This window comes from Sciurus vulgaris (genome assembly GCF_902686455.1).
Source record: "Sciurus vulgaris genome assembly, chromosome: 17".
Classification (NCBI taxonomy): Eukaryota; Metazoa; Chordata; class Mammalia; order Rodentia; family Sciuridae; genus Sciurus; species Sciurus vulgaris.
Window position 1 is genome coordinate 27,389,056 of NC_136478.1, and position 23,433 is coordinate 27,412,488.

Here is a 23,433-nt window from a genome sequence, read left to right on the forward strand (position 1 = left end):
GGAGGAATCTTATTTACAAAGTTTCCATGTTATACCATTGAAAGTTCAGTTTTCATAAAAAACTGTATGTAATATGCAAGCCATGCACACCTGTCATTCCAGCTACTTGGGAGGCTGAAGCAAGAGGACCACAAGTTTAAGGCCAACCTGGGCAATTTAGTGAGACTCTGTCTGAAAATGAAATTTTCCACAAAAGGATCAGGCACATAGCTGAGAGACACAGCATCTGCCCAGCAGCACGAATCCCCAGCACCACAAATAAGAAAGCAAGAAATTGGAAGCATATGCAAATGACCAGGAGAGTGTGGCCCGTGCACAGGGAGGGAAAGTACCTACAGGAGCTGTCTCCCAAGGGAGCTAACCGTTGGAACCGTGAGGAAAAGATTTTAGGTAAACTATCGTAAATACGTTCAAAGAACTGAAGGGACCATGTCTAAAGGAGCAAACCTGTGGGGAAAGATCCCGCACAGAGACAGCATCAAAGAACAGGCAGACACTGTAAAATAAGAGCCCAAATGAAATTCTGGAGGTGAAAAATAGAATGATTGAAATGAAGAAAATGCTGGAAGGACTCAAAAGCAACCTCAAACTGGCAGAAAAAAGAATCTGTGAACTTTAGGATAGATCAGTTAAGAGTATACTGTCCAAGAAACAGGAAGAGTGAGAGAAGGGGGAGGAGGGGGAGGAGAGAGAAGGGGGAGGGGAGAGAAGGGAAAGAGGGAGGGGGAAGAGGAGAAGGAAGAGAAAGAGGATGAAGGGGAGGGAGAGGAGGAGGAGGGAGGGGGAGGAGGGGGAGAGAAAGAGGAGGAGGAGAGAGGAAAAGGAGGAGGGGAGAGGAAGGGGAGGGGGAAGAGGAGGGGGAAGAGGAAGAGGGAGAAGGGTGGGGGAGGGGAAGAGAGGAAAAGGAGGAGGGGGGAGGAGGGGGAGAAGGAGGAGCAGGGAGCCTCAGAGATCTATGTGTCATATCAAGCATACCAACATATGTGTAGTGGGAGTTCCAGAAGGAGAGGAAGGAAAGCAGCAGAAAAAATATTTGAAGGGGGAAAAAATGGCTGAAAACATCCCACATCTGATAAGTAACATTAACTGCACATTCAATAAACTCCAAGAGAGATAAACTCAAAGAGATCCTCACCTACACACATCAAAATGCATAAACTATAGAAAGACAAAGAAAGAGTCAGAATAGTAGCAAGAGAAAAACAATTCACCCCATGCACAGGATCCTGAGTTAGACTAGCAGCTGCTTTCCTGCCAGGAATCATGGATGCCAGAAGGGAGTAAGACTGTGTGTTCAAAGTGCTGAAAGGAGAAAACTCATCCACAAATTCCATATAGAGGAAAGCTATCCTTTGAAAGGAAATTTGAAATAAGGGCATCTTTATATAAACAGCAAAGTTTTCATTAGCAGACCTGCCTACAAGAAATTCTACAGATCCAAGATGGCGGACTAGAGGGAAGCTGCCTTCCTTGTCGCTCCATAACTCCGGTTTCAAGCAGAGGATATCTGTTTCTTGGTGAGGCAGTTTTTGCTGCTTATCGATCCCCTGCTGTTTATCCCATTTGTCTGCTGTGATCACCTGCAGTCTGCCAGCATATCAATGCCTTTTTTGAGTGCAGATTGCTTACTGTCAGGTGCCTATCATCTGCCATTTGCCTGCCTCTCACCTGTCCATCGCCTGCCTTACACCTATCCATCACCCAACTCACGAGGTACACCTCCCGATTGTCCAACAACAGTCAGCAAACTGATTGCCGACCGCCAATGGAGCACCAGCTGCCTGCTGTTGCCTGGAAGTTCACTGTGACAGTACCTGCAGGTTTGATTACATGTGGCTGCCGCCATTTTGAGACAACAGCCAGGCCCCGTAGGACCCCTGGCCGGATTGACTGAGCCCCATCTCCAGGATCCCTCAGCCTGACCAATCACTCCCTGCCCTCTGCCCCCAGGGCCCTCACATCAACTGACTGCTCCCTGCCACCAGGACCCCCAGACCAACTGACTGCGCCCTATCACTGGGACCCCAGACTGACTGATTGCACCCGGCCTCCAGGATCCCACAACCACACCAAACACACATGACCTCCAGGACCCCTGCCTGACCAACTGCATCCCGCCTCCAGGACCTCGAGCTGACCACATCCACACCCTGAGCTACAGCTGCCCACTTGCCAACACATTTGGAAGCCAGAGTGGCCATCTTGGATAATCCTGGAAGCCAGAGCGCCGATCTTTGGTGGGGCAAATCCCATCCTGAGACGCCTGCTAGAGGCTTGAAGCTCATTGTCAGGTACCTCTCATGCATCAGGCTACTGAACACTGGGAGGTTTCATTACTGTATGACTGTTATACTGTAGATTTTCTTTTTTCTCCTTATTGAAAAAATTTAAGTTTTTATTTCTTTACTTTTCTTGCTCTCTTTTCCTTTTGTTTACCTGTTCCCTCAGAGTCTCTTTCTCCCTTTTTTGCATGCTAATATCCAATTTCTTTTGATTACACTCTCACCCTTTCTATTATCTAGAACTTCTGTATATTCTTTTCTTATCCCATTAACAGCCACATTCTACATCCCTCTGCATCCTCTTTGTCCTCCATTAGAAACTGCAGACCTTATTGCAAATCTGTTTGTTTTACTGAAGATAATATTTGAACTCATTCTGTTTATTATGACAATTTTGTTATTGTCCTCATAGGGGCTATGTGGTCTAGGGTTGCATAATGTCTGAATTGGGCACTGCTAATATTGATCTCCCCTTAAAGAAAGGGTTGTGGAAACCTATAGGGCCACTATAAGCCTATAGGGGGAAATCTGCAATACCCCAGATCTGCACTGCTAGAGAGGAAGATACATGAACAACATGAAAAAACAAGGGAAGAAAATGATCCAAACAAATCTAGATTCTATATTAATAGAATCCAATGACTGTATGTTAGAAGAAATGTCAGAAAAGGACTTCAGATTATACATGATTAAGATGTTTCTCAAAGCAAAGGATGAGATAAGAGAGCAAATGCAGGCAATGAATGATAATACCAATAAGCTGACAGAGCAACTGCAGGAAGCAAAAGATCATTTCAACAAAGAGATAGAGATTCTCAAAAAAAACAAACAAACAGAAATCCTTGAAATGAAGGAAACAATAAACCAAATAAAAAACTCAATGGAAAGCATCACCAAAAGACTAGACCACTTGGAAGACAGAACCTCAGACAATGAAGACAAAATATTTAATCTTGAAAATAAAGTTGCCCAAACAGAGAAGATGGTAAGAAATCATGAACAGAATCTCCAAGAACTATGGGACATCATGAAAAGACCAAATTGAAGAATTATTGGGATTGAGGAAGGCACAGAGATACAAACCAAAGGAATGAACAACCTATTCAATGAAATAATATCAGAAAATTTCCCAAACCTGAAGAATGAAATGGAAAATCAAATACAAGAGGTTTACAGAACACCAAATGCACAAAATCACAACAGATCCACACCAAGGCACGTTATAATGAAAATGCCTAACATACAAAATAAAGATAGGATTTTGAAGGCCACGAGAGAAAAGCATCAGATTACATATAGGGGGAGACCAATACGGATAGCAGCCGACTTCTCAACCCAGACTCTAAAAGCTGGAAGGGCCTGGAACAACATATTTCAAGCTCTGAAAGAACATGGTTGCCAACCAAGAATCCTATACCCAGCAAAACTAACCTTCAGATTTGAAGATGAAATAAAATCTTCCATGATAAACAAAAGTTAAAGAATTTACAAATAGAAAGCCTGTGCTACAGAATGTTCTCAACAAAATATTCCATGAGGAGGAAATGAAAACCAACAATGTAGGTCAGCAAAGGGAGGAACTACCTTAGAGAAAAACTACTCAAAGGAAAAACCAAGCCAACTTAAAAACCAAAAATAAGCCAAATGACTGGGAATACAAATCATATCTCAATAATAACCCTGAATGTTATGGCCTAAACTCATTAATCAAAAGACATAGACTGGCAGGATGGATTAAAAAGAAAGACCCAACAATATGCTGCCTGCAAAAGACTCATCTCATAGAAAAAGACATCCACAGACTAAATGTGAAAGGATGGGAAAAAACCTACCACGCACATGGACTCAGTAAAAAAGCGGGGGTTTCCATCCTTATATCAGATAAAGTGGACTTCAAGCCAAAGTTAGTCAGAAGGGAGAAAGAAGGACATTTCACACTGCTTAAGGGAACCATAAATCTGGAAGACATAATGATAGTAAATATTTGTGCCCCAAACAATGGTGCATCCCTGTACATCAAACAAATCCTTCTCAATTTCAGAAATTACATAGACCACAACACAATAATTCTGGGTGACTTTAATGCACCACTGTCACCACTAGATAAATCTTCCAAACAAAATCCAACCTAAGAAACCATAGAACTCAATAACACAATCAAAAACCTGACTTAATAGACATATATAGAATATTCCATCCATCAACGAGCGGATTCACTTTCTTCTCAGCAGCACATGGAATCTTCTCAAAAATATACCATATGTTATGCACAAAGCAGCCCTTAGAAAATGCAAAAAAAATAGAGATACTGCTTTGTGTTCTATCAGATCATAATGGACTGAGAATAGAAATCAATGACAAAATAAAAAACAGAAATTACTCCAACACCTGGAGACTAAATAATATGCTATTGAATGAAACATGGACAACAAAAAACATCAGGGAGGAGATAAAAAAAATTCTTAGAGGTCAATGAGAACAACGATACAACATATCAAAATCTGTGGGACACTATGAAAGCAGAACTAAGAGGAAAATTCATTGCATGGAGCACATTCCAGAAAAGAATGAAAAGTCAACAACTAAATGACCTAACATTACAGCTCAAAGCCCTAGAAAAAGAAGAACAGAATAACAGCAAAAGTAGTAGAAGACAGGAAATAATTAAAATCAGAGCTGAAATCAATGAAATTGAAACAAAAGAAACTATTCCAAAAATTGACAAAACAAAAAGTTGGTTCTTTGAGAAAATAGACAAAACCTTAGCCACACTAACAAAGAGAAGGAGAGAAAAAACTCAAATTACTAAAATTCGTGATGAAAAAGGAAATATCACGACAGATACCACTGAGATACAGAACATAATGAGAAGCTACTTTGAAAATCTGTATTCCAACAAAATAGAAAGTACCAAAGACATTGACAAATTTCTAGAGACATATGCTCCTCCCAAACTGAACCAGGAGGACATACACCATTTAAACAGATCGATATCAAGCAATGAAATAGAAGAAGACATTAAAAATCTACCATCCAAGAAAAGCCCAGGATCAGACGGATTCTCAGCTGAGTTCTACAAGACCTTCAAAGAAGAACTCATTCCAATACTTCTCAAAGTATTCCAGGAAATAGAAATGGAGGGTACCCTACTGAATTCATTCTATGAAGCTAATATCACCCTCATACCCAAACCAGGAAAAGACACATCAAGGAAAGAAAATTTTAGACCAATATCCTTGATGAATATAGATGCAAAGATCCTTAACAAAATATTGGCAAACCGTATCCAAAAACATATTAAGAAAATCGTGCACCACGATCAAGTGGGGTTCATCCCTGGAATGCAAGGATGGTTCAACATCCGTAAACCAATAAACATAATCCATCATGTCAATAGACTTAAGGATAAGAATCATCTGGTTATTTCAATTGACACAGAAAAAGCATTCAACAAAATACAACGCCCTTCATGCTCAAAACACTAGAAAAAATAGGGATAGTAGGAACATATCTGAACATTGTAAAGGCTACTTATGCTAAGCCCATGGCCAACATCATTCTTAATGGAGAAAAACTGAAACCATTCCCTTTAAAAATGGGAACAAGACAGGGATGTCCTCTTTCACCACTTCTATTCAACATTGTCCTCGAAATACTAGCCAGAGCAACTAGGCAGACTAAAGAAATTAAAGGGATACAAATAGGAAAAGAGGAACTTAAGCTGCACTATTTGTGGATGACATGATTCTATATTTAGAGGATCCAAAAACCTCCCCCAGAAAACTTCTAGACCTCATCAATGAGTTCAGCAAAGTAGCAGGCTATAAAATCAACACGCATAAATCTAAAGCATTTTTATACGCAAGCAACAAAACATCTGAAAGGGAAATGAGGAAAACAACTCCATTTGCAATAGCCTCAAAAAAAAAAAAAAATACTTGGGAATCAATCTAATCAAAGAGGTAAAAGATCTCTACAATGAAAACTACAAAACATTGAAGAAAGAAATTGAAGAAGACCTTAGAAGATGGAAAGGTCTCCCATGTTCTTGGAGAGGAAGAATTAATATTGTCAAAGTGGCCATACTACCAAAAGTACTATACAGATTCAATGCAATTCCAATTAAAATCCCAATGACGTACCTTACAGAAATAGAGCAAGCAATCATGAAATTCATCTGGAAGAATAAGAAACCCGGAATAGCTAAAGCAATCCTTAGCAGGAAGAATGAAACAAGGGGTATCGCAATACCAGAACTTCAACTATACTACAAAGCAATAGTAACAAAAACAGCATGGTATTGACACCAAAACTGACAGGTAGATCAATGGTACAGAATAGAGGACACGGACACAAACCCAAATAAATACAATTTTCTCATACTAGACAAAGGTGCCAAAAATATGCAATGAAGAAAAGATAGCCTCTTCAACAAATGGTGCTGAGAAAACTGGAAATCCACATGCAACAGAATGAAACTAAACCCCTATCTCTCACCCTGCACAAAAATCAACTCACAATGGATCAAGGACCTTGAAATCGGACCAGAGATCCTGCATCTTATAGAAGAAAAAGTAGGTCCAAATCTTCAACTTGTTGGCTTAGGATCAGACTTCCTTAACAGGACCCCCATAGCACAAGAAATAAAAGCAAGAATCAATAACTGGGATAGATTCAAACTAAATAGCTTTCTCTCAGCATAGGAAACTATCAGCAATGAGAAGAGAGAGCCTACAGAGTGGGAGAATATCTTTGCCACTCATACTTCAGATAGAGCACTAATTTCCAGAATATATAAAGAACTCCAAAAACTCTATACGAAGAATACAAATAACCCAATCCACAAATGGGCTAAGAATATGAACAGACGCTTCACAGAAGATCTACAAGCAATCAACAAACATATGAAGAAATGTTCACCATCTTTAGTAATAAGAGAAATACAAATCAAAACTACACTAAGATTCCATCTCACCCCAATTAGAATGGCGATTATCAAGAATACAAGCAATAATAGGTGTTGGAGAGGATGTGGGAAAAAGGTACACTCATACATTGCTGGTGGGGATGCAAATTAGTTCAGCCACTTTGGAAAGCAGTGTGGAGATTCCTTAGAAAACTTGGAATGGAACCACCATTTGACCCAGCTATCCCACTCCTTGGCTTATACCCAAAGGACTTAAAATCAGCATACTACAGAGATGCAGCCACATCAATGTTCATAGCTGTTCAATTCACAATAGCCAGACTCTGGAACCAACCTAGATGTCCTTCAATTGATGAATGGATAAAGAAACTGTGGTATATATATATACAATGGAATATTACTCTGCCATAAAGAATGATAAAATTATGGCATTTGCAGGCAAATGGATGAAATTGGAGAATATCATGCTAAGTGAGATAAGCCAATCTCAAAAAACCAAAGGATGAATGATCTCACTGATAAGCAGATGATGACACATAATGGGGGTGGGAGGGGGGCAAGAATGGAGGAAGGAGGGACTGTATAGAGGGAAAAGAGGGGTGGGAGGGGTGGGGGGAAGGAAAAAATAACGGAATGAATCAAACATCCTTACCCTATGTAAATGTATGATTATGCAAATGGTATGCTATTGCTCCATGTACAAACAGAAACAACATGTATCCCATTTGTTTACAATAAAAATAAATTAAAAAAAAAAAAAAAAGAAATACTACAGAAGAGTGCCAGGCACAGTGGCACATGCCTGTACCTGGCTATTCGTGAGGCTGAAGCAGGAGGATCGCAAGTTCAAGGCCAGACTCAGCAACTTAGTGAGCCTCTGTCTCAAAATAAAAATTTTAAAAGGGTAAGTATGTATCTGAGTGGTAAAGTGCCCCTTGGTTCAATCCCTGGTACAGAAAAAAAAAAAAAAAAGACATAATATTAAGGATATGAAGAAACTAAAAATCTCTTAAACGGAAGGTGGTAACATAAAATGGTACATCCAGTTGGAAAAAGTGGGCAGTTTTTCAAAATGTTAAAAATAAATTTGCCATCTCACCCATCAATTACAGACAATGTTCCTGTACCCCCACAAACATTTACTCAAGAAAAACAAAAACACATCCACACAAAGACATGTATAGGAATGTCCATAGCAGCATTATTCATGGTAGTTAAAAAATGAAAACAACACAAATGTCCATCAACTCATCATCAGGGTATAAACAGTGTCGTATGCCCATGCAATGGAATACTAGTCAGTCATAAAAAAGAATAAAGCACTAAAGCATGTGACAGCATGACTGAGCTTCGAAAACACTGTACTAAGTGGAAGTGATGAGAAAGACAAGGTCACATAATTGCAAAAACCCATTCAAATGAAATGTCCAGGAAAGGCTGATCTATAGAGGTGGCAATTAATTAATAGTCAACTAGAGGAGAGAATTGACTGCAAATGGGCATGAGGTCTCTTTCAGGGGTCACGGAATGTTCTAACGTTGAATTGTCATGGTGGTTGTATGACTTCAAATTGACTAAAAGTCATGAAATTTATTTTTTTAAATGGTTTTTTAGATGTTCATGGACCTTTGTTTTATTCATTTATTTTTATGTGGTGCTGAGAATCTAACTCAGTGCCTCACACATGCTAGGCAAGTGCTCTACCACTGACCCACAACCCCAGCTCCTGAATTTATTATTTTTTTAAAAAATAAAATAAAATAACTTGGTTAAAAGAAAAACAAGTTGGGCTCAGGGGTGCAGGCCTATAATCCCAGCAACTCAGGAGACTGAGGCAGGAAGATCGCAGGTTCCAAGCCAGCCTCAGCAATTTAGAGAGGTTTCAAGTAACTCAGTGAGACCTTGTCTCAAAATAAAAAATAAAAAGGACTGGGGATGTGGCTCAGTGGTAAAGCACTCTGGGTTCAATCCTCAGTACCAAAATAGAAAAAAAAAATTATATACACACACAGACACACACAGACACATACATGTGTTCAGTCATTCTGTGATTGGATAATTTCCAGTTTGAAGTTATTATAAATATTGTTACTGTGGACATTCTCTGTGTGTCACTTGGTGAACACATGTACACATTTCTGCTGGGCGAATACCTAGGAATAGACTTTCTGGCTCATAGGGTATGCACATATTCTGCTTTAGCAGATACTACAAAAGAACTTTCCCAAGTTCTTTACCAATTTTGATCCCTGTCAGTAGTATATGAAATTTCTGGTTGCTCTGCTTCCTTGCTGACACTTGATGTTGTCTGTCATATTTTTTAGCCATTCTGACGGGCACGTAGTTGTATTTCATGATGGTTTGGAAATTGAACACTGTTTCAAGTTCTTTTGTTTTGGTTGGTTTGGCACTATTGAGGATTGAACCCAAGGGTGCTCTACATTCCCAGTCCCCTTTTTATTTTATCTATTATTTTGAGATGGGGTCTCTCTAAGTTGCCAAGGCTGACCTCAAACTTGGAATCGTTCTGCCATCAGCCTGCCTGGCTTTGGTTAGTGTTTTTTGATGTTCCATTTAAAAAATCATTACCTACTTGAAATCATGAACAATTTTCCTCTTCTAAAATAGTTATTATCTTGCCTTTCATGCTTAAATCAACAATCGAAATTGATTTTATGGACAGCGTGAGGTAAGGGGTCAATATTAAGATTTTTCCATTTGAATAGCCAACTGATAATATGCCGCATTTCTTTTTACATGGCTCTGTAGGAAGACTTGAATCTCGTGAGTAAATCCTCCAATGTTTTTGTTCTCGTTTAGGAGTGCTTTAGTCATTCTTGGTCTTCTACTTCTCCATATAAATTTTAGAATCTGCTTGTAATAAAAATTATCCTAGGATTTTGACTAGAATTGCATGAAGTCTGTAGATCACTTTGATGAAATCAGAAGACTTCTTTATAATATTGAATCTTCCAACCCAGGGTCTTGGTATATCCTGCATTTATTTAAGTGTTCTCTTCTCCTTCTTCTTTCTGCTTTTTGCTCAGGCAGAGGATCAGACCCAGGGCTTTGTGCACACTAGCAAGCACTTTACCACTGAGCTCCATCCCCCACCCCTTAACTATAATTTTTTTGAAAATAATTTTGTAGTTTTCCATGATGAGATCTTATATATATCTTTCCTTAGATTTTAGGTTTTTAATTGTTTGTGTTATTGAGACTCAAAACAATACCCTAAAGCATGCCACTCTAGTATACTTTGAACTAAAGGAGCTAGGAAGTCGGATGTACGAGAGCGCACACCTATAATCCCATCCACTCAGGTGGCAGAGGCAGGAGGACAGCAAGTTCAAGGCTAGCCTCTGCAATTTAGGAAGACCCTGCCTCAAATTAGAAAATCAAGTCTCACCGCACGTCCGTGTGAGTGAAGGAAAGGGTTCCTGTCAGAGGGATGGGCTGGCTGTGAAATAAAATCTATGAAATTTGTTTATCAGAAATTATGACAGAAGACAGAATTATCTTTTTAAAAAAATTTTAAATGTTGATAGACTTTTATTATATTCATTTATTTATATGTGGTGCTGAGGCTCAAACCCAGTGCCTCACACATGCTAGGCAAGCGCTCTACCACTGAGCCACCACCCCAGCCCCCAGAATTATCTTTAAAGCAGGGGCATGACCGACTGAGCCCTCCACAGGGCCTGGCGCTAACAAAGGGGCCCACGCTTGCTTTATTTATGGCGGTACAGATCAAAAGGGGATCGGAAGGAGCTGCATCTGTGAACAACAGGATAGAGGGTGGAGGTCAGCGAGCCATTGGCTCTAGCAGGGCTTGTATTTGAACAGCGGAGGACTGATGCAGGAAACCACATGGCTCAGGCAACCTCAGACAATTTCCCATAATTGTGAGTTCCTGAGGCCAGATTCTCATAGTAGCTCAACCCAGCTTGGTTCTCCTTCAAGCTCAGGTAGGACTCCCTGCAAAAAAAGGACTAAGGAGATAGCTCAGTGGTAACACTCCCAGTACTAAAAAAAAATAAGTTAATTAAAATTAAAAGTAAAGATGGAAAAACCTAGAAGCTAGGTCTCCCTGCTGCCCTCCTTCCCCTGCCTCGGGTTCCCCCAACGTGAGTCATAGAAACTGGAATTCCTCTCCCCAAGGAGAGTCCTGAAAGCAAACCACAAACCCTAGAAAGATCACTTTCTCCCTCCTCCCTTGGAACCCCAAATCCCAGAGGCATCCCGTCCGTCCCATACCTGGGCAGTAGGATGAGCACAGAGAGGCGGAGAGGAACCTGAAGACAGGCCTCAGTCCACTCCCCTTACGTTGCGTCCTCTGTCCATTCGCATTTCTACATGACTGTTGGTCCATTCTGCATCAAACCCAAGCAAAAAAAAAAATAGGCAGTTTGTTTCTGGGTCTTTATTTCTAGAAGCTTCCCTGTCACACAAAACTTTTTTTTCTTTTTGGTACTGATACCACCAGTTACCAGTGACGAGTTCCGCTTCCTCAAATGCTGAAGTCTGAACATTACTGAGGCAAGCATAGAAAGCAGGTTTTATTTTAAAAATAGCAACACAGACCTCTCCCTGGGACAAGAAGGGAGCTGGTGTCCTGGTGTCCCAAGAAGCGGGAGCGTCCTGCCTCTCCTATACATTTTAGACTTTCTTTGTTCTCCTGCCCTCTTCCCCCTTCTCTCTCTCCTTCTTTCTTGGTCAGGAGATGCCGGTGGGAGGGCCAGAAGGTGAGAAGCAGGTGGGCTGGACCGGCCAGGTGGAGTGATGCGGCAGGAAGGGAGCCGCAGCCCAGGGGCATTAACTCGCAGCTCCCCGTGGGTTCAGGGGGTGCTTCATTATCAGCCTCCTGGGAAGGGCAGTGTAGGCAGGTAATCTGGTAATCAAAGGTTCTGGAGACATTAACATTCCAATCTCCCAGGGGTGGTCTCCAACTTCCGGGACCCAATTGGCCTCCATTTTCTCCATTGGCCTGACTGGCTGCCTCTCTACTCTGACGGCCGGTCTTTAATTCTTGCTCCAGTAATGGGGGTTGAATCCAGGGGTGCTGTACTGCTGAGCTGCATCCCCAGTCCCATTTTTTATTTTATTTTGAGACAGGGTCTCACCAGGTTGCTGAGGCTGGCCTTGAACTTGAGGATCAAACCCAGGGCCTTGTGCATGCGAGGCAAGTGCTTTACCACTAAGCCATATCCCTGGCACCTCATGCAAACTTGGATTAAATGAATTTGTCATAATGGTCTCTTGTTAAACTGACTTCTGCTTGGTAGCTGTGACACTTATGATAGGTGGGGAAAGGCATCACAGCTCCTGGTCTTACAGTGCTATTGTAAAACAGCTTAGAAATTTAGCTAAAACTGTTAAGTGTTTCATTTTTAAATGTAGAAGTCTATTTGTATGTTGTAGGTTTATAGTCATATAATTAACTTTCTAACATTGATATTGGATACAGCAGTCAAGCCGAATCTACCTTCTGATTCCAACTGTTCGTCTGTAGATTCTTCCAGAAATTTCTCTGAACTCAATTATATCCTATGAATTTTGACAGTTTTATTTTTTTCCTTTCTGTATGCATTTTCTTTTCTTGATTTATTGCATTGGCTTCTACCTCTAGTACGTTGTTAAAGAGAGGTGGTGAGATTGATCTAAGTCACTATCGGGTGTGAGGAAGAACTTGACACAGGCAACCCCATTTTGAAACACATCCTCCATCTTGGAACGAAAGTCACCTCAGGTAAACTACCCAGACAATTCCCCATCATCATACAAAGAAACCCCAAACAATACTCCATCATCATGCAAAGAAAGGAAATTGTTATCTGGGGCTGGAATCCTGAAAAGCACCTGGTTCCACTTTGGGATAGTGACTGCCTCAAAGAATGGAGGTGAGGAACACAGGGGCCAAAATGCTTCCATTCCCCACTCCCAGTCTCTGAAGGAAGTCTCCGTCTCCACTGGGCCCTCCTCTGCAGCTTTGTGCTGAATAAACTTGTGCTACCTGAAGCTACAGCTCCCTTCTCCTTCCCCTCCACCTCCTCCCCTCCCCCTCTCCTCCTTCTCCTCCTCCCCCTCCTCCTCCCCTCCCCCTCCTCCTTCTCCTCCTCCCCCTCCTCCTCCTTCTCCTCCTCCCCCTCCTTCTCCTCTCCCTCCTCCCCTTCCTCCTCCTCTCCCTCCTCCCCCCTCCTCCTCTCCCTCCTCCCCCTCTTCTTCCCCTCCTCCTCTCCTTCATTCAGTTCTTTTCTTTTCTTACATCAGGAAGCCTAAGGAACCATGTGTCCAGGATACTATCATGGAGGTAGGGAAAGAGGGACTGGGGCCACATGCATGTATTTGCTTTGAATCTTTCTGGAAGGTTCTAGCAGCAACTGATAATCCATCACCAAGGCCACAACTAATTGGATGTGAGGTTTGATGCAGAACCCACAGTGGTCCTCCAGATCTGCTGGTGGCCAGTGTGACGGGCTGGTTTGGAAATCACCTGACCAGAATGTTCAGGAATGGAGGGCTAAGCTGCCTGGTCAGACTCTGAGACCCACGGAGAGTCACAGGCCAGTTCCTTACAGCAGCAAGAGGCCACCCTCTGGGGTGCAGGGGATGGGGGAGTGCTGAAGCACTGTCTGAAAGGAAGGGGGCCCAGAGAAGACCCCTCCCTGGCTGTTCCCTGGCATTTCCTGGACTCTGCTCTCCTCCTGCTTCCTGGGGGGGGGGGGGGGGGGGGGAGTTCAGCAGCATCTAAAAAAATCTCTGATCCATAAATCACCATGAAAATTACCATAAAGAACCTGGTAGGAGTCAACCCCCCTGGGCAACTGGGGCGTTGGAAGAGAGCCTTATTTTCACTGTTTGAGCACATGTAAGACTGATTCAAAAATAAACTTAGGGTTTATTTTATGATAAACACACTGTTGGGCTAAGAAGATCACTCCTGGGAAGGTGTCCCTCTGGGAGAATGTGTTGGGGTGCCAGCCCCTCATCCCCACCATCACTGCCCTTCTGACGTGGTGAAAAGAAAGGGGCAGAAGCCAGGGGCCCCTGAGGGCACGCGGGAAGGAGCCTGGCGCAGGGAGGGTGAGACGCAGGAGCCCTGCTGCCCTGGGGAGCTGGCGGCAGCTCCCTCTCAGAGAAGCTGAGTCACGAGAGCACAGGGCACCAGGCAGGAGGCAGAGGCTCCTGTTTCTTGGGGACAGAGGACCCCCAAACCAGAGGAAAGGCTGCTGCCCACAGGGGGCCAGGGCCTCTCTGATCTCCCCATCTATTCCCCACCCCTGTAGCTTCTGAGAATTCCATGTCCCTAACTGAGGTCCAGGGAAATTCTTTGTGGGTCATGATGGCCATAAATCTGTGACCTCCTTATCCAGCTGGCCTGTCCTTCCGGAGCCCTGAGGCAGGAGGGCCTCTGCAGGGCTGTGCTGTCTGATTCATCTGAGCAGCCCCCCTTCCCAGGCTCCCCCTCCCCTCTTCCGTCTTGTCCCCAGCTTCAGGTTGGATGCCAATCCTGGAGCTGGGGATTTTTCAAAATCTCCACTCTCCCATTTCCCAGAATCTCCCCTTTTCCTCTCCACTTTTGTGGGATCTTCAGTACCAGGTGAGGCTAGGGAGAGCTTCCTGAGGCCCCCAAATAACAAGATGGAGCCAATCACAGCGACAAGAACACCCAACGAGAGTTTAGACCCAGTTCTGGGCCACACGGATGTTCCCCGCAGTCCAGTTACAAAAATGTCTTATTAGAAAAAGAAAACAACGACTCAAAGCAGAATAGGTGTCCCTCCAGCAGAGTGGCCGCATCCCCACCTGGTCATATCTCTCGGCCAAGCACTTCCAGGCAGGCCCTGGGCCTCGTCCATCACGGACACCTCAGCCTCCTGCACGCAGCACGGCCACACGGGCCTCGCCTGCCTCTCGCTTTCTGTAGGGCTTCGGGTAGATGGCCGCCCCCTGCGCCCTCAGTCCCCGCCTCTGGGGTTCCCAGGACGAGCTCCTCCCAGGCTGGCCTCAGTGGCTGAAAGCCCCGCCCCCGCCGCCGGGGATCACCTGGGGACGGCTCTGTGCGGGGAAACCTGGGGATCTGCTGTGGGCCAGTGGGACTTTCTGGGACCCCAGGCTGGACTTGGACAGTCCTGAAGGAGAAAATGAGTCACCATCCTGCCTTGGGTAATGAGGGCTAGAAAAAGAGTCGGACTTTTGCCCAAATCTCAATCTTCCCTGAGCAGCCCGAGGAAGAGAACCACCCGGGAACAGTACCCCGCTGCTAACGATAACGGCATGCTTCTCCCCCAGACTCATTCCCAGGGCTGCGCCTGTCCCCGGCCAGGGGTCTGGAGCAGCAGGGCAGCCGGGATGACAGCTGAGGCCAGGCCCCAGCCCCAGCCGCAAGGCTGTCACTCACTTCATCACCTCTCCGGGCCTCAGTCTCCTCATCTGTGAAATGGAACGAGCGCCTTTCCTCCTAGGTTGCTCTGAAGAACAGGCATGGCAGCCACATGGCACCTCACTGTTCAACACCTGCGAGGGGCCCAGGGTCTCGCCGGAGCATCGGTCAACACCTGGCTCCGCCTGTTCCTGGACCAGGCCCGGTTCACTCTCCCCACAGTGTGCCAACCATTGGCATCAGGAGTTTTGCAAATGAGAGAAAATGTATTCACAAGGCGGCCACACCCGGACACCAATGAGCAAGTCTCAAATCCGCCTCCTGGAGGGACAGGCTTGGGGAGACGCGTGGGAGGCGGCTGGGAACGGTGATCGGAGGTGAGGAGGTACTCGGTGGTCTGCGCATGCGTGACCAAGCTTCATCAGTTACTATAGAGACCAAGCATCACAGGTGTCATCTGTGCCTCTAAGATGGGTGGCTTAAAGTCAACTAAAAGCAAGTAACTAGGAGCAGGTGACGCTGTCAGGTTTGACAGTTTATTCAGGTTTCCCTTCCGTTCCAAGACCATGTATAGCTGAGAGCAATTTAGGGGTGAACTGCAGTTCACCTTCATGGTGACCCTATCACCCAGCACAAGACAGATACCCCAAAAGCCTGAGGAATGTTCTACTTTCCACTCAGCCCTGGTGGCTGTGTGTCTTTGGTCAGTCTGCTTTCCTTCTCTGTGCCCAGTCTCTGTCTGGGATGGCCATGAGTTTGTCTGAACTCACTTTAATATCAAGACACAGGGGAGCAGTGGGTCACAAGAGGGCCTTCAGCAGACAGAACTGACCTGATATTATTGCTGCCCCAGACACTAACTAGTTGTGTGACCTAAGAGAACTTTTGATGTGAGCCTAAGTCTCAGTTTTACAGATGAGGTAAAATAGGTCCAGGTCCAGATTCTCCCTGCTTCTCAGTCTTTTTTTTTTTTTGGTACCAGGGATTGAACTCAGGGGCACTCGACCACTGAGCCACATCCCCAGCCCTATTTTGTATTATCTTTAGAGACAGTTCTCATGGAGTTGCTCAGTGCCTCACTTTTGCTTTGGACTCTTGATCCTCCTGCCTCAGCCTCCTGAGCTGCTGAGATTACAGGTGTGCGCCACCAGGCCTGGCTCAGTCTCGGTTTTTTTTTTTAAGAGCCATCAATTAGTTCAAGACAATGTCCCCGGAGAGGAGAGTGTTCTGAATCATGTGTTGGGGAGGTAACAGGACAAGGGGAGGAATTCCAGCAGGAGGAGGCCTGGTGGTCCTTCCAGAAAACGACTATGGGAAGTGGCCCACCAGCACGCGTGGCTGTTGCGCCTGGCCTTGTTGGAGCAGGAAGACAGCCACCAGGGAGCCGTGGGTGCTGGCTCCCAGACGCCCCAGGAAATGGGGTGCTGTGGGTCCTTGGTAAGGGGGAGACTCTGGCTCCCTCTCTTCCTTCTGAGGCAGCAGCTGTTCCTGAAAGCAAAATAAATCTTGGTCTGAGTTCTGTTTCATTCAGTGAATGAGCTATTTACTTATTTGGTGCTGGGATTGAACCAAAAGAGGCTTTTCCACTGGGCCACTTCCCCAGCCCTTTTTTTTTTGAGCTAACTTTTTTAGGGCCTTGGTAAATTGCTGAGGCTGGCTTTGAACTTGGGATCCTCCTGCCTCAGCCTCCAGAGTCGCTGGGATTACGGGTGTGTGCTACTGCACCTGTCTTCACTGTTGATTCTTTAGTACCTTTCGAAAGTTGAATTATGTAAGAGTAACCCTTGTTAAAATACATATATATGTAACATTATGCAATGACATCTTATCATACAAAATATTATATCGTGTATATAATGAAGGCATGTAGGATGCCAGCCTTTGAGATTTTAAAAAATCATATAACATTGATGGCAGTTTGAGTATATTTTTAATAAAGTGGGGTTTACACAAGACCCCCGCTCTGACCCCCAGGTCAGGGTCTCAGGCTGGACAATGCCAGGACAAAGGGGTGGCAGAAAAAGGGGGAAAGCCATGGCAGTTCAGCAGGCCTAATCATGAAAGTGCAAAAGGAAAGTGAAAGCGTCTGCCGCCCTCCCCGGGCGGCCCCAGAGGCTCTTGACAATAGCTTCTGGTGATTCACTGGGGGCTGGTGGGGGGCACATAAACAGAGAAGGGAAACAAACAGATCCAGTTTCCGTTCCACTTAGCCCTTCGGTCTGGAGGGGCTGCTGCTTCTGCAGGCTCCTCTGGCTGGGCCGTGGGGTGGTGCGGGGTTGGGGTGCTCCTGGAAGCAGCATCCCTGTCTTCTCCAGGTTAGGCAGGGACGTCCTTTGCTGAGGGAGGCCACCAAGAGCCAACCCGGCCTAAAGTCCTGTCCCTTCATGCCCTGGCTTGTGGTCACCTTGGTTCTCTGTCCCCAGAACCACAGGCATTTCCCCAGCCAGACTAAGAAAGGTGGCGAAGGTCTCCAGAATTCACGTGCCATTTTCTGACTTCTTTTTTATTATAAAAGTGATACATGCTACGGTGGTGCACGCCTGTCATCCCGGTGGCTCCGGAGGCTGAGGCAGGAGGATTGCAAGTTCAAGACCAGCCTCCGCAACTTAGTGAGATCCTGCCTGGAAATAAAATACCCAAAGGCTGGGGATGTGGCTCAGTGGTAAAGCTCCCTGGAGTTCAGTCCCCACTGTGATTCAGTCCCTCTTGTCTCCTGAGCTTGATGTGCACAGACATCTGGAAGGGGACCTTGGGCTGCTGAGGTGGAGCCTGGTTCCAGGCCCTGGCCACCTGTATTCTCCATCAACCACTCCAGGTCCCTTGCCCTGGTGTCCCCCCAACGGTCCTGCCCACTGGGTCAGGCTCCATTTGGCTTCCCTGTAAATGTGCTCCTCGACACATCCAGAGCACAGGGGACTTCAAGAGCATGCACGGTCTGGCAGTCCCCAGGGCTGGGGCAGGGTGGGATTCAGTCCAAAGGCCATGTGGTCCGTGGAAGGGCTGAGTGGGTGCATTTCACAGTTCGTCCTTAACTAGGTGAGAGGGTGTCCCCCCAGGATGCAGTCTCAGGGACTCAGTCTTCCGTGGTGAACAATCTGTAGGCAAGACTGCACTTGGGACGTATTCATTCGTTGGCTCACTTAATAAATATTCAGTGCCCGCAAAGTACCAGGCTCTGGGATGGGTGGCGGGTGAAGAGCTCAACCAGGCCCGTCCACATGGAGTGGGGGCCGCGGTGGGGGCACCTGGGACCTGAGGACCACACGTGCACACGCATGCGCACACTCGCGTGCGGCCACGCGCAGACAGGCGGCTGAGCCAGGCGGGGAAAGGAGGGGAGGCCAGCAGGGAGCTGAGGACAAGTGCAGGCGCCCAGCCTCCAGCAGCTCCGAGCTTCTTCCAGGTCACCTGACCTAGAAAACATTGCCCCAGACACTCCCGTTTTTATGGGGATCTTGATAAACCAAGACACTTCCTCTGCATCTCCCCAGCAACCCTTGGAGAACAAAGAGGGTGTCAGTAAGGCTCCTTTTTTAGAATAAAAAGTCATTTTCATGACTTCTTCCCCCCCTTTCCTTTTGCAAAACGGTGCATTCTGAGGGAGATGGCTGCCCCTGGGCGTCTTTGGTGGGTCAGGGCACCTGACCTTTTCTGCCCAGCGCTGACCTGCCCTGGGTGGGTCTACCTGTCGCCTGCCCAGCACCTTCTGGGCAGACCCGCCCATGCCCCACTTGCACATCCCCCGCCGAGGTCCCCAGGACAGGACATAGGCAGGTTCTCCAGACTCTGCACCCCAGCAGCCATGGAAGGGGCTGCAGGAAGCGGGCAGAGGGGACAGAAAGTCGGGCACGCCGCAAGTTCAGAGAGAAGCCGGACTTATTTGCAGATGAGAGAATTTCCGGAGGAAGTGTTGAAGCTCCAGGGCTCCGTGCCCCTGGGGAAGGGCCGCGGCTGCTGTTCCTGCCCCTCCCCAGAGCCTGGGCGGGCTTCTCCCTCCTTGGAAGCCCTGCTTCGGGGAGCTGGCACCTCAGGCCGCCTGCCATGCTGGGATCCAGCCTGTTAGGCTCTAGATCTGACCCTGAAAGATTGGGGAGAATCCCCCATGAAATGGGGTCTCAGTGAAGAATACATAAATGGGTGTCCACAAAGGGAAAATGAAATATCCGTCCCTTTGTATTTTCCCAGGATCCTCAGCTTTCCCGGAGAAGTGGATATTCCAACTTTTTTTTTTTTTTCAGTACTGAACCCAGGGGTGCTCTACCCCTGAGCTACATCCCCAACCCTATTTATTTATTTATTTATTTATTTATTTATTTATTTATTTTGAGACAGGGTCTTGCTAAGGTGCCCAGGTTGGCCTCGAATTTGCAACTCTCCTGCCTCAGCCTCCCAAGTAGCCGGGATTACAGGTGTGGGCCACACCGCAGCCCTCCTTCCATCTTGACACCCACGGCTCCTTGTTAGGTCTAGACAGGTGTCTCTGGAAAGCTCACGTGTGAGGCGATGCACAGAAGTTTAGAAGTGAAATGACTGGGTCGTGAGAGGTGTAACCGGTGCTTTAATCCACTTGCACGGATTCACTGGGTGGGAGCTGTGGGCAGGTAGGACGTGGCTGGAGGAGCTGGGTCGCTAGGGATGCCTACGAGGCAGCTCTTCTGTACCTGGTGAGCGGAGCTCTCTGTTTCCTCATTGCTGTGTCCTGAGCTGTTTTCCTGTGTCACACCCTTTTGCCTTGATGGTCTCAGCGGTCTGTGGACTGAGACCTCTGAAATTATGAATACCAAATGAACTTTTCCTCCTCTAAAATTGTTCTTCTCAGGTCTTTGGGTTACAGTGGCAAAAAAGCTGACTAAAACACTCCTCTATAGCACTCGGGGCTCTCCTCAGACCCTTCCCCTCTCAGTCCCACCCAGGGCCTTTGCTCATGCTGGGTTCCCACTTGGAATGGCTTCCCCTTCCTGTCAACCCGTGTGGATCAGCCTGTCTTTCTTTGCCCACATTTTCCTATGTGTCTCTCCTCTTTGGTGGCCTTGGAGTTCCTTTCTGCTGGGCAGTATTTGATTTCTTGTGTCCTGATGTTTTGTAGAAGAGCCATTTAGGCCAGCACTAAACAACAGAAGTATAACACAAGCCACAAGCATAATTAAAATTTTCAGTAGCAACATTGAAAGAATAAGTAGAAATGGATGGAACTAACCTTAATAATATATGTGTTTCACCCAACGCAACCAAAGTATTATCACATCAACATGTAATCAACTTTTAAAAATGGGCTGGGGAGATAGCTCAGCTGGTAGAGTGCTTGCCTTGTAAGCACAAGGCTCTGGGTTCGATTCCCCAGTACCGCCCCCACCCCAAAATATATATATATATATGCTCTTGTTTGCCTCTTATGCATGATGCCCCAGATTTAATTCCTAGCACCAAAAACCAAAATTAACAGGGAAAAATAGTTCACATTTGTCTTGATACTGCCTTTGAAATCCAGTTTGCATTTCACACTTGTGATCCATCTCCAGTCAGACAAGACACATTTCTAATGTTCCGTAGCTAGAAGAACAAATAGGCCCAACTCTCCACCACCATGTTGGTTGAGGAACTGAATTTCTCAACAAGACTCCTAAAGCGCAAGAAGTAAAACCAAGAATCAACAAATGGGATGGATTCAAACTAAAAAGCTTCTCGGCAAAGAAAAAAATCAAGAACGTGAAGAGAGATCCTACTGACTGGGAGAAAATCTTCACCACATGCACCTCAGATAGAGTACTAATCCCCAGGATATATAAAGCACTCAAAAAACTCAACACCAAAAACACAAATAACCCGATCAATAAATGTGCTAGGGAACTGAACAGACATACCAAGGGGCTTCAAGAGGGTCTGGAGGTCCCCAGTCCAGGTGGGACAAAGGAGCTGATGAGACAGGGGCAGGCTGGACATGGAGAACTCCAAGGGAAGGACAGAGTCAGCAATGTCCTCACCAGAGGGACCCCCAGACTTCCTGATCGCCATCAGAGGGGGACAAAGCACTGACTTGAAGAGTCCAGGGAATCTACCTGTCCATCTTCCCACCCATCCCGTCTGTCCATGCAAGCAGCACTTACCAAGCCATGTGACAGACACTGCCCTACCCTCAGAGAGCATGGTGAACAAGACGGCCAAGGTCCTGCCTCCCAGACCAGAGCCCAGTGGGAGAGGAACATGGTCAGCAAGTAAGCTAGCACAGGAGCGTGGCAATTAGACCAGCCAGGGAGGGCAGGTACAGGCGAGAGGGGTGGGGGGCCTGCTGAGAGGGGACTGAGGAAGAGGTTTGTGCGGACAGGGGAGGGATGAAAGAACGGTCCTGCACGGTCTAGAGGAAGAAGGCTCCGAACTGAGGAAACTGAGGAGAGAACAGACTTTGTGCATTGGTCGATTAGAAAGATGGAGGGGGAGGAGATGGTGCATTGGAAAGATGGATGGGAGCTGAGGTTGGGCAGGTGGTCCAGGTTGCTTCAGGAGAGGCAAGCAGGACGTCCTGGGGTCATGGGGAGGGCCCTGTGGAGATTCTCTCTGCAAAGTGAGGTTGCCAGGTAAGGACTTGCCCCACCATACTCAGCAGGGGTGAGAAGTGTCACACTGCTTTACTCTGCGGGGCTAACAGGGACGTAAAGCACTCAGTTGTAGGCACTCAAGTGCTCGGCATGCATTAGCTCATCTGACTTCCTCAACGATCCTTGGAAACCCATTTTACAAATGGGAAAACTGAGGAATGGAGAGTCAAAGTTACTCCCCTACCGTCACAGAGCTAGCCGGATCTGAAGTCAGATGGCTCCAGAGCCCACGTTCAGCCCTGCTGCCCCTGGTAAAAACGGGCCCTGTGCCCCCGCCTACCACAGGGAAGAGTGGACGCATCCAGGCCACCCCTGGGGTTCTCTTCCCAGCGTGACCCAATGCTGTGGGGCCGCGGTAAGCAGTCCAGAGAACTTGGAAATGAGCTCCTGGCCTTTGATCCATTCTGGTCACATTGAAATGCTCACTGTCCACCTGATTCATTCAAATCTGAGAAACTGGGCCACCGGACTTTCCCGTGAACCTGGGGGTCTCTGGTTTCAACTCCAAACAGACTGAGCATGGCCAGCCCATCCCATGGGAGAGCTACAGCTGCCTCCTCCACCTCGTCCCCAGGACCCCCAGCCCTGGGGCTGGTTGACTTCGCCTCAGGGACTGAGTGGCCCGGACCAGGGCTTGGCAGGGTTCACCCCTGCAGCTTCCTGGCTTCTGCTCTCCACACCCAGCCAAGGAAAACAGTGCCCGAAGCACAAGAGCTCGGCCATACTGTTCCAACTGCAGAGCTGGGAAAACCTCCTCTTTCTTTTACCTCTCCTCCAATAATGAGAACAGGACTAAAAATAGCACCTGCAAGTCCAGCCTGCCACCTGATTTGGCAGAGCCCTTATGACTTTATCTATTAATATTTTTTAAAAAGAGACAATGTAAAGAAAGCACCCTGCACAGCACTAGTCACACATTAGTTCTCAAGTAGGGGTGCTGAGCCAGACACGTTAGCTTTCACTTATTGGCTGTGTGACTCTGGGTAAGTTACTTGGTCTCTCTGAGCTTCATTTTCCTCATTTGTAAAGTGGGAGTAATGCTTATCACTGTGGTTCTGTGATGAACATGAACTAAATAATGGATATAAAGGAAGCACCTGCTAAAACTCAGCTTCCTGCTGCCCTTTTCCCAGGTAGGTGGGTGATGTGACCCCAAGTCCCAGGAATGCCAGGATTACCCGTTTCAGGTCCCTGACTGGATGACCACTCGCTTTCTCCTTCATGCTCCTGAGTAAGCCTGGGACTTCC

At 46.3% G+C, this 23,433-nt stretch overlaps 1 protein-coding gene across 1 annotated transcript in view; it reads right to left on the minus strand.

Moving 5' to 3' along the window:
* The window catches only part of POLR2C (RNA polymerase II subunit C), a 140,210-nt gene extending 125,052 nt beyond the window's left edge, over nt 1-15,158 (minus strand). Inside the window, exon 1 of the mRNA XM_079117927.1 lies at nt 15,154-15,158. The gene's annotated coding sequence lies outside the window, so the exon portion shown is untranslated. The remainder of the gene's footprint in view (nt 1-15,153) is intronic.
* Nucleotides 15,159-23,433: the final 8,275 nt, after the last annotated feature.